The following is an 18,606-nucleotide window of genomic DNA, read 5'->3' on the forward strand; positions in this document are numbered from 1 at the left end:
TGTAAGATTATGCTTAAATTTGTAAGGTAGTTATTCTTGTTTATAAGTAAGCCCTTCCTTTACCTTTCATATGTTGTATTCCAAGATTTTCTCTTCTTTATGTTAATTGCTAATAAATCTTCTGTGATACCAATTCTGCTTCCTTCACACTTGGTTTCTTTATTTCTGGTTACTTATGGTATTTTCCTTTGATGTGGAAGCTCTGTACTTTATGGCTTTCTTGAGCATTTTTGGTTTGGGTTGCTTTTCTTGTTTCCAGAAGAACCCTGTATTCTTTCTATTTTGACTTTCCCTCTGGTTTTAATATATATCAGCAGTTTCCTTAGATGATTTCTTAAAATCTGGGAGAGGGGTGGTGTTTGTTTGTTCGTGGTTTTCAAGGAATCTGATGATTTTTAATTAACTCTTCTTGACCTGTTTCTCATATTAGTTGTTTTTAATTGTAGAATCTTACGCTTTCTTTTAATTTTTTGAAAACATTATTCAAATAATTCTTGTTCTCTCATGGAATCATTTTTTGGCTCCATTGTATCGGGAAGACCACCACTTGGGAATGGTTTTTCACCTTCTGTTCTAAGATATTTATTCTTCTCTTAACTTTTCCCTCAAGAGCTCTAATTTCCATTTTTATCTTTGGCTTCATTTCTTTTAGCTTCCCTTAGAGTCCTTGAGTCCAAACCATTCTTTTCCCTGAGGCTCTACTTGTACCTGTTGAGAATATACTCTCTTCTTTTTGGCTTACCTCTTAAGTTTATTTTAACCCATAGAAGTAAGCCTTCGCTGTATTCAGAATTTTTATCATATATTCAGCCTCAGTCCCTAGATTGAGACTTGGCACCAGGGCCAAATTCCACTACCTTCTGTATCCTTGATTGAGATTGGAAACCCCTATTTGATCTTGTCCCCTCTGTAGAGTGGATATCACTGCTATTTGTAGTTCTGGGAGGGGATGACTGCTATTAAGTCCCTCACCCTTGAACAAAATCCCACAAGCCCTAGTTTTTGGTGGTATGATAGATACTAATGTGTCTAACTATGTGAAAGATAAACGAAGGAAAATATACTGTGCATTTGAATAAATTAGATATTCATTTGACTGTATATGTAGGAGGCAAGAAATCTAAATTATCTTTTGACCCATTAGACCATTAGGCCCTTCTTTGTGTTCCCTGTACTTAGCATAGTAACTGTCACATGGTAGTTACTTAATAAATGTTCATTGACTGATTAAATGGACCCCCCACACACAAAAGTATTCCAAAAACCAAACAAGTCTGAATAGCCACAACTGCCCACTTTGCTATGTCAAAATATACAGAACCTCTTCAATGAAAACTTTCAGAGAGAAGGTCATAGTACATGCCTAGTAATCAATGGTAAAGTTGTATTTCAAAGAATACTCTTCTCCGTTTATTTGTGTATGAAAGAAATCCACTTTTTGTTCTTAACAAAAACATACAGGGTTTTTTTTATTCTATTCTACCAACTATATGATTATCATAGCAAAGAGAAAGGAGGAAGAAGCAAGTGTCAGAACCAGGCAGTACAGTGCCTTCACAATGTAGATCATGTGTATTTTTGCCTTTTGGCAGCAAATCTGACTGCCCTGGTCCCAGAAAGGATTTTTTGTAATGTAATCAAATATAATTTAATTTCCTTTTTTTCTGGAATGGAGTAGAAAATGTAATCAGAATTCACAGTGAGTTACATTTCACCGAAGAAACTTTTGGTCTTAGAGTTATTTGAGGACTAGGGTCAGATTACAGATTTTGCAGTAAGTCAAATCTTAACCCCTCCCAAACCCTGGCACCTTGTGAGTTAATAACTTAAAAATAACCGTAATTATAACTGAAATTTATTTAGTTCTCTCTGATTTACAAATGGTTTTACATACATTATTTTACTTGATACTCAAAACCCTATGAGATAGGTTGTGCAAATATTATCCCCATCTTAGTTAGGAAACTGAGATTCAGTGGAGTAAACTACCTATGCCTAACTTCATAAAGCTAGTAAGTGACAGCAAAATCCACTCCTTCAATTCCATATCCAATTTTTTTCTACTCCAGAGGGAAAACAGAATTTTTGTTACTGTGGTAGTCAGTATAATTAGTTTTTCAGACCAGATTTCTGATTTTGGGTAAATTATTTTACCTCTGTGGGCCTCAGTTTTCTTGTCTCTAAAATAAAGTCTCCAAAAATAATTGGCCGTGTAACCTTGAGCAAGTTACTTTACCCCGATTGCTTAATAAATAAAATAAAATCTCTTCTATCTCTAAATCCTAGAATCCTAGGAAAAGGCATAAAGAATCTGGGAAAACTATAGAACTATGTAAAACCAATGAAGTCAAGCTATGACCTTGTACAGTCTGGTTTTCAGATCTAGTCTATTATCAAAGAAGAATTTTGATAATTGCACAGAGGAGTCAAGCAATTGGAGGGAGAGGAAAGAGTAGGAACAGTAAGAAGGTTTGGGTGCTGACTAAATACCTAAACTATTGTCCTAATTGTCCACATTTGGCTACTAAATACATTTTCTAAAATGGTAAGCTTTACTTTGAACCCCTACAAAAATGGAGCCTTCCTTCTCAGAAAGTGATTTAGACAGGTGAGCTCACTTAATGTTTCTATGTAATAGAAACAACAATCAATGCAATGATCCAAGACAATTCCAAAAGAATCCTGATGAAAAATGATATCCAGGGTGGCTAGGAGGCACAGTGAATAGAGCACTGGCCTGGAGTCAGGAGGACCTGAGTTCAAATCCAGCCTCAGACACTTAACACAAAAACTAGACATGTGACCTTGGGCAAGTCACTTAGCCCCAACTGCCCTCCAAAAAGCAAAAAAAAAAAAAAGAATTCTAGGGGCAGCTAGGTGGCACAGTGAGTAAGAGCACTGGCCCCAGAGTCAGGAGGACCCAGATCAGTTCCAGCCTCAGATACTTAAAACCCACACAAAAAAAAACTGGCTGTGTAACCTTGGGCAAGTTACTTAACCCCAATTGCTAGAAAGAAAGAAAGAAAGAAAGAAAGAAAGAAAGAAAGAAAGAAAGAAAGAAAGAAAGAAAGAAAGAAAAATGCTATCCATTTCCTAAGAGAGATCTAATGAACTTTGAGTACAGATTGAAACATCCTTTTTCACTTCGTTTTTCTTGTTTTCATTTTTTTGCAACATAGTTAATATGGAAATATGTTTTGCATGACTTCACATGTGTAATAGATATCATATTGCTTTGCCTTTTCAATGTGTAGGGGAAGGGCTGGAGGGAGACAGAATTTGGAACTCAAGATTTTTTAAATGAATGTTAAACATAAAGAATATCCATTTGGAGACACTCGAAATTAAAACAATAATAACTAGGGTTTATATAGCACTTTTGAGTTTGCAAAGCATTTTATGTTTTCTCATGTGATGCTCGTAGCAGCCCTGTAAAGTAGGTGCTGTCATTATCCCCATTTTACAGATGAGGAAACTGTGGTCAAGACAGGTTAGGTGCCTTGCCAAGGCTCATACAGATAAGAAGTAACCAAGGCAAGATTTGAACTCAGGTCTTCCTAACTCTAAGTCCAGTCATGTAACTATCTTAATAGCAATAACTATCCCTTCAGAGTAATTTTTTAGATTGTAGCTCCATGAGAAAGGAAACTCCTGATAAGGAGACTCCTTTTACCAATGTAGCTCAGCCAATGTTGATCAATTTATAGTATTAGATAGTTGTGTAGGGAGCACCAAAACATTAAATTATCTGCCTAGGATCATACTGTAATCAATAACAGCGGTGGACCTTAAATTTCCTGGTGAAGACAGACTGTCTCTTCACTGTGCCCCATTGCCTTTCACTGCAGGTATACATGAGTAAAAGGGATCACCTGACTAGGGAAGGCATTGAATAAGAGGAAGAATGGAATTCTAGAGGCATTAGAAACCAGCATATATGGAAAAGAAATAGAACTGCATGGCGCTAAGTCAGTCCAGCACCATCTACTAAGTGCCTACCATGAACGAGGTGCTGTGCTGAGCAGTAAGGATCAAGGAGGGGCAAAAGAGCTTTTGTCCTAAAGGAGCTCTCAATACAGTGGGGTAGACAACATGCAAACAACATGTACCTACAAGACATACACAGAATAAACTGGAGATAGTCCCAGAGGGAAGGCGCTAAGATAGAGTTAGTGCAGGGCATGGAGGTGTTCTCACCTAAAACATTTGAGAGTTGGTTGAGTTTCGATAAAGAGAAAAAGGAAGCCTTTCTGCATATTGGCATATGTCACTGTTGGCAATGTGACTACTTCCTCTGTCCGGTCACGGGTGGGAGAAAATAAAAGTATAAACCTGCAGAGCAAAGGGCATTCAAGCACCTTCCTCATTTTCCCTGCGACCGTGGGAAAGTAAGTTAGTTAGTTAGTCAATAAGGATTTATTGAACTCTTACTACATGCCAGACATTGTTCTAAGCTCTAGGGACAAAAAAAAAAAGATGCAAAAGACAATCTCTGTTCTCAAGGAGCTCACAATGTAATTGAGAAAAGTCTGTTAAGTTCTCTGACTATAAATTTTCTCATATGCAAAATGGATAATCATTTATCCAACATGTATTAATAATAACAAGAAGAACAGCATGTAACTAATGCTTTAAAGGTTTCAAAGTGCTTTATAAACTTATCTTATTTGATTCTCACAACCCTGAGAGGTAAGCACCATTACTATCCCCATTTTACAGATGAGGTAACAGAAGAAGACAGAGGTTAAATGACTTGTCCAAGGTCATACAACTAATATGTATCTGAGGTATGATTTGAATTAATTTAAGTATCTACTCTATGCAAGGCACTATAGTAGGCACTGAATTTACAAGGACAAGAATTTTTTTAAATCATCAGTATCAAGGAACCCACATTCAGACAAGTAAATAAATACGATATAATTTCTTTTTTATTATTATTTGTTTTTTGCTTTTTGGAGGGGGGAAGGGTAGGGCAATTGGGGTTAGGTGACTTGCCCAAAGTCACACAGCTAGTTTTTGTGCTAAGTATCTGAGGTCGGATTTGAACTCAGGTCCTCCTGACTCCAGGGCCAGTGCTGTATTCACTGCACCACCTAGCCACCCCATACAATATAATTTCACAGGAAGGAGAGACCTAGCTGGAAGAATGAGGGAAACTACACATAGTGGTGCTGAATGAGTTGAATCTTGGAGGAAGCCCAGAACTCTGAAGGGCAGAATTGAGGTGAAAGTGCATTCTAGAAATTGGGTCCAGCCTGTTCAAAGGCACTGAGGCAGGAGTTTAAGGATAAAGTGTCCAAACTATCTGCAATAGAGCATAAGTGAAGAGTTGTATTGTGAAATTTATCTGGAGTCAGATTTTGAAAAGTCCAAAATAATACTTACCCAGCCTACCTCTTTTCATTGAGGCAGATCAACTCACCTAAAAATAAGTCCTTGAAAGTTGTCAGAGGCATATAAAAGTTAAGTGACTTACCCAGGTTCACACAGAAAGAATCCAAGGTAGGATTATAACCTATTTCTCCCTGACTCCAAGCCTAATATTTTATCCACTATACCAAGAAGCCTCCAAAATAATGACCCAAAATGTACAAAAGAAATTAAACTCCTGACAAAAAAGAATATATTCCTGCACCATTGAGGTTCAAGCCTAAATTTCTGACCAAGTTTTAAATCCAACAACTATTTATCAAACAATTGCCAGCGTTCTGCTAAGCACTGTAGGGGAGCTTAAGGAACTATAATAATTCGCATTTCCATAGAGTTTTAAGATGGAGCACATTCTCTAATTCTAGCTGCTTCCCTTTCTTGTTTATTTCCCATTTATCCTGTATGTAGTTTGTTTGCACATTGTCTTTCCAACAGACTTTGAGCTCCTTGAGGTCAGGGGCTGTTTCTTACCTCTTTTTGCATCTTCAGCGCTTAGCACAGTACCTGGCAAATATTAGGTGCTTGATGTTTATTGAATGACTGATTGACATTCTTTGTAATAAGACTGTGATGTGGAAATTGAACCCCCATTTTACGGGGGAGAAAGCTAAGGCTCAGAAAATTTAAGTGATTTGTTCAGGGTCATGTATCTAGAAAAAGACCAGAGCTGATATTCAAAGCCATAGCTCTTCAGTTTAAGGCCATGTCCAGAGTTTCTTCACCATACCATGATAGGTTCTTGGTCTTCAAGGCACTTGCAATCCAAGGAAGATGAAGACTTTTAAATAATGAATACATAGGGAATAATATGAAAGTAAGAAAAGTCAAGAGAAGAAATATACAAAACAACAATGTAAATGGAAACAACAACAGTCTTAAAACAATTAAAAATTACAACAGACAAGCATAGACCCAAAGAAGAGATACAAAGGCACCTCATTGGAGTATATCCCTAGTAGTGAAATCTCTGGATCAAAGGATATGGATGCTTTGGTTTATTTTTTCTTGACAATTTCATGTGGTATGGTAGAAAGAACTGACTGGAGTCAAAGGATTTGGGGTCAGTACCACCTGGTGACCTTGGACTATTCATTTAACCTCCCTGAGCCTAGTTTCTTCATCTGAAAAATTAACTAGATGACCTCTGCAGTGTTGGGATTTACAGATGTGGATCATTTCTTATACTTTCAGATAATTTTGATGTATTGCTTGGTTTTGCTGACTTTTTTTCATCTCATCTTCCTCTTTTTTTCTTAAAAAAATTCTTTGTTATATAAGATGGTTCTCTGGGAGGGGTTAGGAAGAGTGATACAAGGGGAAAAAATAGGCAATGTAAAAACAAAAGATAACAATTGCATTTTTCCTTTGTAAAAAAGAAATAGACAGGGAAGGCTTCAAGGAAAAGGTAAGATGAGCTGGGCCTTGAAGGTTTGGATAGGAGAAGAACATGCTAGGTTAAGAGGGACACATGAGCAAGTGATTATTGATCGATCTGAGCAGAAATGAGTACCGGCAGGTGTGGGTGATGATGATGAAACCAGGTTAACTAACTAGAGAGTAGATAGTGAGAGATAAGATTAGATAAATTATTGTAGATTCTTGGCCAGGGAAGTAACATGACAAAAGAAAGATTATGAGAGCAATAATCTCCCAGAGCTGTTCAGAAAAGATCAGTTAAAGAGAGGAGACCAGTTAGAGGTTCTAGGTGGTGTGATGGATAGATTGCTTGACTTGGAGCCACAAAGACATGAATTCAAATCCTGCCTCAAAAACTCTTCAGCTGTGTGATCCTGAGCAAATCACTCGACTTCTCTCTGCCTCTACAAAATGGGGATAAGAGTACCTAAGTCACAGGATTGTTAGGATTAAGTGAGAAAATATTGTCATGAGGATCAAATGTGATCATTTTAAAGTGCTTAGCACAGAGTAATTGCTATATAAATGTTAGCTATTATTATTATTATTATTATATGTAAAGCACTTTGAAAACCTTAAAACATTATTAATATATTAGCCAAAGAATCTGACTTCAATCCTTAAATACTTGAATATAGACTTCAAGAATTTGTGATTTTCACAGGTATGATAGCTTCTTCCACTGAAGGAGGTCACCAGACTTCCATTCCAATTTACCGATCACTCCAACCAAGAGAATTGGCCCCTTGTGGCTAACGTTCAGTGACAAGAACTATAGCTCATTTAGAACTTGGACGACGGACAGAGTCAGCAAATATTGGGCCACACTCAAAATCTATCCAGCTTGATAGGATCTAGCAGAGGATGTACTTTGTTAGCGTGGCCACCTCTTCCCATCCCCAATGAGCAGTAATGACCTAGGAGCAGGACAGAAGTGACAGAAGATTGCAGAATTATATAAGCTCAGAAAAACTCCAGAAACCATTTAGAGCAGGGTTTGTGGATAGATTGCAAGTGGTCTTTGTACTTAGATGGGAAGAAATGCTGATCTTTATTTCCTTCATAATCCTTCTAATCTAATCATAATCATATATCCTTCATAATCATAAAATTTTATTTTATGCATTTAAAAACATGGCTCTGAGAAAGAGTCTACAGGCTTCACAAGACGACACAAACACACAGACACAAAAGTCAAAATGCCCTGAATAGCCTAGTGCCTACCCAAAGTATAAATTTTGGTGGTTAATTTATCTATTCAGTGATTAAAGACTTGACTGTGGGAATAGCGACAAAGGTACGGGTATAGATATTTAAAGAGAGAATGGAGAGGTCTCAGTAAAGTAGCTAGGTGAGCAGTGGATTTATCACTGGTTCAGGAATCAGGAAGACCTGAGTACAACTCCAGTCTCAAACACTGACCAATTGCATGTCTCTGGGCAAATCACTTAAACTCTCTCTGTCTCAGTTTCCACAACTGTAAACTTGGGGGAGGGTACTAATAATACCTACCCCTCAGAGTTATTGTGAGAATCAATATAATATTTATAAAATGCCTGGCACATACTACGGACTTAATAAATGTGTATTTTCCCAGCACCCCTCATCAGCAATTAGATATTGGCAATAATGTAATGAGAGAAGTTCAAGATTATCACAAGATTTCAAGTCTGGATATGACTTAGGAGGGGAATATTGACGCCATTGATAGGAATGAGAAATTGTTTTCTGTGAAGAGAAGAGAAATTAGAAAAAAAAATCACCTTTCTCATATTCTCAGAGACTTGGAACTAGAAGGAACCTCAGAGGCCATATGGTCCAACCCCTTTCTTTTACAGATAAGAAAATTGAGTTCCCTGAGAGATTGTGACTTGCCCAGGATCACATTGATACTAAATGGCAAAGTGGGAAATTGAAACCAGGTACTCTGTCTCCAAACCTTCTGGTGAATCATACCTCTAACAATTTGGTGTAGTATTTTCCCCACTAAAAAAAATCACATCACTAGAAATGCTATAAGATACAAGGTATCATAATGAAATTATATTACTTGTTAGAACATTTGCTGCCTAAATGAGGATTTTTTTATGTATTGCACAAAAGTAAAGGGTCTTCTACTGACTACTTTGCACATTTTGTTGACCTGGTAAATTTTAGATTTGGACTCTGTATTGTTTCAATAAGCCCATAGAATTCATGGGTCCAAAGTAGGTGAGACAGACAGAATTTTACCTTTCCAAAGCCCCCAGGTCTAATACTGATCTCTCTTCATATCATCCACATGCAATCTACCAGAAAAGTTAAGTGAAAAAATTAACTTTGAAAAAGAACTTCCCCAGAAATGAGATAAATCAGAAACTAGACATTACAGATAATTGGTGTGTTTTGTGACATATATAAAGCTACTGTGTACCCAATACATGCTATGTGCTCTGTTTGGACGTGGAACGCCAGAGATCCATATCATTTTATATGACTGTTGGGTGCTGACTACACAAACATCCAGTATTACACAAAACATTAGACCACAACAAAAATTGTCCCAACAGTAATGGGCAGAATGGATACATCCAGAGTAGACATCATGATAATAAATAATGTCATAGCAATGAAAAACCTCTTTATAGCCAATAAAATTCCAAGGCATGTCCAGGGAACAAATTTATTTCAAGAAATTTTATCATGATAAAATAATGCATATATCTCCATTAACTTTAGAATAGTAGAACTGTTCTGTAAACTAAAACCATTCCAAAATTATAGTGAAGTAAAACCCAGAATATTTGAATATCTTGCCCTAAACAAATTCCCTTTTGTCTCTTCTTTCCTTAAAAATCACTTCCCTTGCCACCACCCCCCAAAAAAATCTCACTAAAATTGAACTCTAACAGAGTTAATTATTTAAAAGCTGTTAAAGAACAACCAAGTCGTTAATCTTTTTCTTCATTCACTAAAATATATACCAGGTATATTAATGACATAACAGCCAAGGCTGTATGTGTGTGTGTGTGTGTGTGTGTGTGTTTTCTTTTGATCTTAAGAATCTCTGGTTCCTCTCGAAGGAACGTGCATCTTAGGGGCAGCTAGGTGGCACAGTGAATAGAGCACCAGCCCTGGAGTCAGGAGGACTTGGGTTTGGATCCGGCCTCAGACACTTAACACAAAAACTAGCTGTGTGACCTTGGGCAAGTCACTTAACCCCAATTGCCCTCCAAAAAAAAAGAATCTCTAAATAGCTACTCTAAAATAAATGGGGCTAGAATAGAGGGCCTACAGGCCCCCATCCTGCTCTGGGAACATCTATGAACTAACTGTATCATTTTTAATGTCTTTATTTTTTTTGAGCAATCCATGTTAATAATTGACATTATTATGGCTTATCTCAGATGTGGAATTAGCCAAGATCAATAGCTTATCTTTTGACAGGTGCTTTCTTCCTTGTGGTTAACTGTTCATCAAAGGCATTAACAAACAAAGGCAGACGTTTACAGGAGACACTAGTAAGATGTTATATAAGATATATAAAGAGGCAATTTGTAGAAAAATTATGGTTTTAAAAAAACAGTGGTGGCAGTAAAGTGGAATCTTAGAACTTAGAAGTCATCATCTATTCTATAATTCAAAGGGTTGGCTTGTATGTGAGTGTGGGTGTGAGTGTGTGTAAGTGTGTGGCGGGGGGAATGTTTTGGCAAGAACTGTTCAACATCAAAGTCTGAATGATTTTCCTTCAGACATAATCACATCAAATATAAGCTTGCATTATTTTTTAAATTTATTTTTAATTCACAGAACAAAACAAATCTTTCCATAATACAATAAAAAAGATGATTGCACATGATGCTGCAAGTCTACCATGTATAACTTGCTATTCCCTCCAAATATACAATAAAGTTATAATAAAAAAAATTATTTTTTTCCTTTTTTTTCTTCCCTCTCACCACTTCTGCCATGGAGATGGCTACCATTAGACAAAAATAAGTAAAAACATGTAAAATTATTCTATACATCTATTTATCAGTTCTTTCTCTGGATGCAAATAACACTTTCTTCATATGTCCTTTAATTCATGTATTTATAATAGTCAAAAATGTGGGGGCAGCTAGGTGGCACGGTTAATAGAGGATCAGCCCTGGAGTCAGAGGATCTAAGTTCAAATCTGGCCTCAGACACTTAACACAAAACTAGCCATGTGACCTTGGGCAAGTCACTTAAACCCAATTATCCTATCTTCCCCCCTCCAAAAAGAAAAGAAATTCAAAAAACAGTCAAAAATTTAGTCATTCAAAGTTATTCTTAAACAGTATCGATATTTCTTTATACAATATTCTCTTGGTCCTGCTCACTTCACTCTGAGTAAGCAAAAGAAAAAGAACCCTACCATAAGTATAAGCTTGCCTTATACAGATCACATGATATAGCACAATAAAAGGGTACCGGACTTGGGAAAAGATCAGGGTTTGGATCACCCATGGAATCACCTGGAGCAAATAAATCATTTATCCCTTCTAAAGTGGGGATAATGAAATGACAAATAATATATAGAATAGAAATGATGAACTCAATGATTTTAGAACCACATGGAAAGACTTGCACAAAATAATGAAGAACAAAATGAGCAAAACCAAGAGAACATTGTGTACAGTGACAGCAATATTGTCTTAAGAATGACTTTAGGGGTGGCTAGGTAGCACAGTGAATAGAACACTGGCCCTGGAGTCAGGAGGACCTGAGTTCAAATCCAGCCTCAGACACTTAACACAAAAACTAGTTGTGTGACCTTGGGCAAGTCACTTAACCCCAATTGCCCTCCCCCAAAAATGACTTCAAGCAAATAAGTTATTTTCTCTATTATAAATACCCCCAATAAGCTATAAAGGACATGTGAAGAAAGATTCTATCTGTATCCAAAGAAAGAACTGATAAATAAAAGTATGTATAGAATAATTATGTATATATATATATGTATGTATATATGTGTGTGTGTATATCTATTTGTATCTAATGATAACCATTTCTAGGGGAGGGGGAGGGAAGGGAAGAAAAAAATTTACATGATAATTTTGTTGTATATTTGAAAGGAATAGCAAGTTGTGCATAGAAAATTTGCAGTTTCATGTACAATCATCTTTTTTATTGTACTATGTTATAGAAGTGTTTGTTTTATTCCATAAATTAAAAAAGAAAAGAAAAAATGGGGATAATATGTCTGGATAACCCATCTTAGAGGCCTGTTATGAGGAAAGCACTCTGAGCCTTAAAGCATCATGTAAATGTGAGTTATTGTTATTTTTATTATGAGAAATTAGAGAAATATTAATCCTAGGGTACATGTCAAGTTAAAACAGTGTTTCATAGCTTGTAATCCTCTGGCCAACATGGCATAAATTCCCACCTTGGAGGTCATCTCGTCCAACCCCCTTATTGAACAGGAAAGAAGCTTTAGCCCAGAGAAGTTGTTTCTGGCCCAAGGTCACACAGTAAATAAGTATGTGAAGTGAGAAACATGTTCCTGGGATCAGAGAGGGACCTCAGAAGCTGTGTCATCTAACCTCCTCATTTTACAAGTGAGAAATTGAGGCCAAAGACAAGTTAAATGAGGCCAATGAGAATGTGAGATCAGGTTCTAACCCAAGGCTTCCTGAGTCCCATGTTCTATTTACCATGCCAGCTTTCATCATCACTACTTTAGCCTCTGATGCTTTGGTTTGCAAAAGGGAGCTAGGAAAGATCACACCTGTAATCCCAGCTACCAGAGAGGATGAGACTGGCCAAGATCTTGAGCTCAGGGGTTTTGTGCTTCAGTGGGCTAAGACATTTGAGTGATTGCACAAAATTCACCATGATGAGGAATTCGGACATTGGACCACCAACTTTCCTAAGCTGTTTTTCCAAACCAGCTCTGACTGGAAATACAGCAAGTCCAAGTTCCCATGTTGATCATTGGTGAGAATGTCTTGAGTTGCCATGGCATTTTCAAACCTAAATGAAGATGAGGAGAGAGTCTAAGAAAGAAAAGAAAAAGAGAAGGGAAGGGAAGCAAAGGAAAGGGAAAAGGGAAGGGAGGGAAGGGAAGGGGGAAGGGAAAGGAAGGGACAAGGGAAGGGAGACAGGGGAAGGGGGAAGGGGGAAAGGCAAAGGGAAGGGGGAAGGAAAGGGGAAAGGGAAGGAGGAAGGGAAGGGAAGGGAGAAGGGAAGGGTGAAAGGAAGGGACAAGGGAAGGCAAGGCAAGGGAAGGGAAAGGAAGGGGGAGGGAAGGGAAAGGGGAAGGCAAGGGAAGGAGGAGAAATGATATAGTAAATATAACATGAAATTACATTTCAAATGTGTTTTCATCTATTACTGCTTAGTTACTCATGCTGACATGCTGACATGCTTCACATGCTGACATGCTTCACATGCTGACAGATATTGTATTTTTGAGGTTGATTTAAAGACCATATAAAGCTTATGCAGGAAACCAGACTGATAGGATATGAGCTCTTTGTTTATCAACTAGGACACACCTTGCACCTTGCCACCTGCTTTGTCAGTAACTCTTCCTATGAGCCACCTGTAGGTGTGACAGGAATTAACTACTCACACCTATTCAGCCTTGGAGTCTTCCATAAAGATTAATCTGATAATAGCTTCCAAGTATGGATCACCTCCCATTCTCTGAACTCAGTTTAGAATACGATGAATACCCTGTGTCTCTCAGATATACACAGTAGACTTTTTTTTTGAGAGTCTATCATTTTGGGTATTTTCTAAAAGTGTGTCAGAAAATCTCAAGCCAGATGTATGAAAAATACATGCGACAATAACTCATATTTCCATAATTCTTTTAAAGTTTTCGAGCACTTTCCTATGAGGTAGGCTATGCAAATGTCATGATGCCCATTTTATAGATGAAGAAACAGATTCAGAAGAAATTTAAGTGACTTAATAGTACAAGCCAGCATTTCTATTGCACCTAAAGTTTTAGAAAGTACTTTACATACCCTGTATCATTTGATCCTCCCAATATCATCTGTTTGATGGAAGAAGAAGCTAAAGCATAGAAGAAATTCAGTGATTTTTGAATGATGCTTGTTTTAAGTCATTTCTCAGTCCTGTCTTCATGACCCCATTTGGGGTTTTCTTGGCAAAGATACTAGAGTGTTTTGCCATTTCCTTCTCCAGCTCATTTTACAGATGAGGAAACTGAGGCAAACAGGGTTAAGTGACTTGCCTAGGGTCACACAGCTAGTGAGTGTCTGAGGCCAGATTTGAACTCAGAAAGATAAGTATCCCTAACTCCAAGACCAGTGCTCTGTACATTGTGCCATTTAGCTGCCCTTTGATAATTATAGTTGGCATTTATATAGAGAACTTTTAAGATTTGTAAAGCATTTTATGTATATTACCTCATTTGATTCTCACAACAATCCAGTAAGGTAGATGCTACTGTTGTCTCCATTTTACAGATGAGGAAGTTGAGAAGAGATTGTGATTTTCCTAGGGTTGCACAGCCAGTAAGTGTCTAAGGCAGGATTTGAACTCATGGCTTCCTGACTCCAAGTCCAGCATTCTATTCACTGCTTGTGCAGGGTCCAAGGCCTGAAACCATTAAATGTGGGATGAGCCAGGTCTCGATTCTAAATTCAATTAAACAAATGTTTATTTCTAAAGCATCTACTATGTGGTATAGTTGAAAGCATGCTAGACTTGGGACCAGGGGGTGGGTTCAAATCCCACTTCAGACACTTATTGTGTGACCATAGGCAGTCCATTTAATTTCTCTGGGACTAGATTTCACTATCTCTAAAATGAAGCAATTGAACTCAATGACCTCTCAGCTCTCTTCCAGCTCTGGGTCTAAAATATTAAGTACAAGGTACTATCTAAGCACCGAGGCACAAAAGAAAAGGGGAAAGTCAGGCAGAAAGAAAAGGGAATAGCCCCTGCCCTCAAAAGGCTTACAGTCTAAAATGTATTTTTTCCTCTATATCATTATAAATCTTTCTACTAGTACCATGCGGCTAGGTGGTGCAGTGAATAGAGCACAGGCCCTGGAGTCAGGAGGACCTGAATTCAAATCCAGCCTCAGACACTTGACACACTAGCCATGTGACTTTGGGCAAATCACTTAACCCCAATTGCCCTCCAAAAAAAAAAAAAGAAAGAAAAACAATGAAACTTTTTTATGCCTTACACCAGGCAGCAAAAATATTGTAATTTTGAAAATGAAACCCAGGTAGCTTCATTTAGACAGTCACATAGATGTGCCCAACCTTGCACATTTCCTTTTGAATGCCTAATTGATATCAGATATTAAATCTCTACCTGTACCATGCCCCAGACGTGATTACTAATTCTTTATTGCTCATCGTATAATGGTACATAACAGACAAGGGTACCACCCAGGGAGAAGGACTGAATGACATCTAAGTATTATGATCAGTTTTCTTATGAAAAGCAGACCTTTTTTTTAAAAGGTCTCGTAATGGAGAAGCCCAGTCTGCGATGCTAAGCTCTTACGAGTGCTTTCTAAACCATTGACATTTCACTGACATTTAAGGTTATTAATTTGTGCAGCCTGAAGCAATTCTGGGGATAGCTTTGGAAGCTACTTGTCATTTCATAGTCTCCTTGTCATTTTTACCAATGGTAACAAGGAGGTCAGGAGGAAAAAGCGCCGACTGGAATCAGAGAACCAGGGTTTATAACCCAACTCTGATGCTTAGTCACCTGGTCAACTTACTTAACCTTCCTCATCTGTACATAGAATGAGGAGCTTGAACTGGATTTCTAAATTGCCGATCTGATGATCTTTTCTCAGTCTTTCCTCATTCTTCTCAATCTATCTGCTGCATTTGACTCTGCTGGCTACCCTCTGGTTTTTCATGACTCTTCTATGTCCTGGTTCTCTTCCTACACACCAGCTCCTTCTCAGTCTCCTCTGCTGGTCCATCCATAGTCTGTCCTGGGCCTTCTTTCTTTATCTTTGTGATCTCATCAACTCCCGTGGGTTTAACTATCCTTCCATCTAAACCCTCCCCTCTTCTAAACTTTCCTATTTCTATCAAGGGCACCACCACCCTTCCAGTCTCCCAGCTTTAGAATTTCAAAATTATTCTGAACTCTTCACTCTGTCTCACCACAAATATCCAATCAGTTGCCAAATCTTGCTATTTATGTCTTCAGACTATCTCTCTCATCTAATCCCCAACAACTCTCACATCCAATCCCCTCTCTTGACTCACTACCTCTCACGGTTATGATAGCCTCCTAATTGGTATCTCTGCCTTAACGCTCTCTCTACTCCAGTCCATTTAACAAGCACAGGAACATGTGTCTCTTATACTCAATTAACTCCATTATATTCCTAGTATCTGGAATAAAATTTAAACTCCTCTGGTCATACATATACAACCTGGCCCCAACCTATCTTTCCTGCCTCACTAGACCATACTCTCCCTCTGGAACTCTGCCATCTAGTCAAAAGGGCCTTATCTCTGCTCCTTTCACATGTGGTTCCATCTACTATCTTCATGTCTTTGCCTTGGGCATCCCCAATATCTGAAATGCACTCAAATTCCTGTCCTCCCCTTTATTAGTAGCCCTCTCTTCCTTTAGGGTTTGTCTCTAGGGGAAAGGATTCTTCCATGCAAAAACAGGTGTAGCAGCTCTTTTTATAGTGTGAAAAGACTGCAATCTAAAGGAGTGCCCATCAATTGGGGAGTGGCAGAATAAATTATGATAGATGAATGCAAGAGAATATTATTGTTCATTTAGCAATTATGAAAATTACAGTTTTAGAGAATCTTTGGGAAAACCTGTATGAACTGATACAGAGTGAAGTAAGCAGAGGCAGGAGGAAAATTTGCACAATAATCACAACATTGTAAAGACAGATAACTTTGAAAGACTTTTCAAAAACCAACCACAATTCCAAAGGACTAGCCATTTTTGGACACACACAATACAGAAATTTGTTTTGTTTGACTATGCATATTTGTTGCAAGAAATTGTTTGTGTGAGTGTGTATGTATGTGTTTTCCCAATACAGGGAGGTGTGAGGAAGAGAGAAAAAATATTAATTGAAATGTATAAATTGCACCTTGACTCCCCAAATGCAAGTGCCCTCTCTCCCAAATTACTTTGTATATATTCATATTTTTAACTTTATATTTATACTCTATGTATAATACATATGTGTATTATATGTAATTGTTTCCTCTAGTAGAATGTAGTTCCTTGAGAATAAGATTTACTCCAGTCTTTGTTGTTGCAGCTTAAGTACCAGCACAGTTCCTAAATAAATATTTGATTATCTCTCTGTAAATTAATCAGATTCATCTATATCGTAAATATAATATTAATATCTAATATATGACATATAGATTCAATTAAATGATAAAATAATGACTAGTATTTACATTGCACCTTAAGATTAGCAAAGTGCTTTAAAAATATCATCTTATTTGATTCTCAAGATCGATAACCCTGGGAGGTGGGTACTATTACGATCATTTTACAGATGAAGAAACACCAGATCTTGAGCTCCTCAAGGGTAGGGAATTTCTTTGCCTTTTTTTTAATCTCCAGTGCTTAACACACTACTTGGCACATAGCAGGCTCTTAATGCTTATTAACCAACTGACTGACTGACTTACCCAGAGTCACATAAGTATTAAGTGTCTGAGACAAAATTTGAACTCAGGTCTTCCTAAGGGCAAGCCCAGTGCATTGGGTCACCTCACTACCCCTAGTTTTTCTCCTGAGCTTCAGTGACTGCAATTGCCCATTGAATATTTCAAACTGGATGTCCCAGAGGCATCTGGGTGTAGACTCAATCCTGCCTGATGCTCCAAGTTCAGAAATGGAACAAAATGAAACACTTGTAACCCTTTTAGCAATTCACAAAAAGAGGTTTACTTAACCATAGCATGGACATATGTTACTTAGGGTTGGCTAGGTACTGCAGTGAATAGAGCACCAGCCCTGGAGTCAGGAGGACCTGAGTTCAAATCTGACTTCAGACACAACACAAAACTAGCCTGTGACCTTGGGCAAGTCACTTAACCCCAATTGTCCTGCCTTCCCCCTCAAAAAAAAAGCAAAAAAAAGGAAATATATTACTTATCAAGGACACACATTGATTGTGCTGAGTGCAGTTTCCTTGTGTTTGTGCTGGCCATACTGGTCAAACCCTTGCCTCTCCGTAGGCTGGCTTTTTATGCTTTGGCTTCCAGGAAGCTTTTCAATAGCCTAAGACTCAGTCTCCTGGCATAATTCTAAATAAGTCTCAAGAATAGTTCTAATACCTTTAAGGGGAAAACTATGCAAACCTTACACCACAGCTACTGTTCATACACAGCTAAGTGGCATAGTGCACAGAGTGACCTAATGTCAGAAAAATCTGGGTTCAAATCTGCCCTCAGATGCTTACTACAACTAATAATAGCTAGCATTTAAATAATACCCACTACATGCCAGACACCACGTTAAGCGTTTTAAGAATATTATCTCATTTGATCCTCACACAACTCTGAGAAATAGATGCTATTATTTTCCCTATATTATAAATAAGGAAACTGAGTAAACTGAGGTTAAGTGACTTGCCCAGGATCACATAGCTAGTAATTGTCTGAGGCTGGTTTTGAACTCAGGTCTTCCTGACTCCAGGTCAGTCACTCCATCCACTGCACCATCTAGCTGTGTAGCTTAGAGTTAGTCGCTTAAGCATCACTCAGCCTCAGTTTCCTCATTTGGAAAATGAAGATAATGATAGTA

General features: G+C 37.8%; 1 protein-coding gene across 2 annotated transcripts in view; it reads left to right on the forward strand.

Annotated features, from left to right (window-relative positions):
* Positions 1-18,606, forward strand: part of LGR5 (leucine rich repeat containing G protein-coupled receptor 5) — a 200,349-nt gene that overhangs the window by 128,596 nt on the left and 53,147 nt on the right. The window lies entirely within an intron of this gene.

The sequence above is a fragment of the Petaurus breviceps genome, unplaced genomic scaffold, assembly GCF_028583685.1.
Source record: "Petaurus breviceps papuanus isolate PSGF00001 unplaced genomic scaffold, PetGlider_PUasm1.0 156, whole genome shotgun sequence".
Classification (NCBI taxonomy): Eukaryota; Metazoa; Chordata; class Mammalia; order Diprotodontia; family Petauridae; genus Petaurus; species Petaurus breviceps.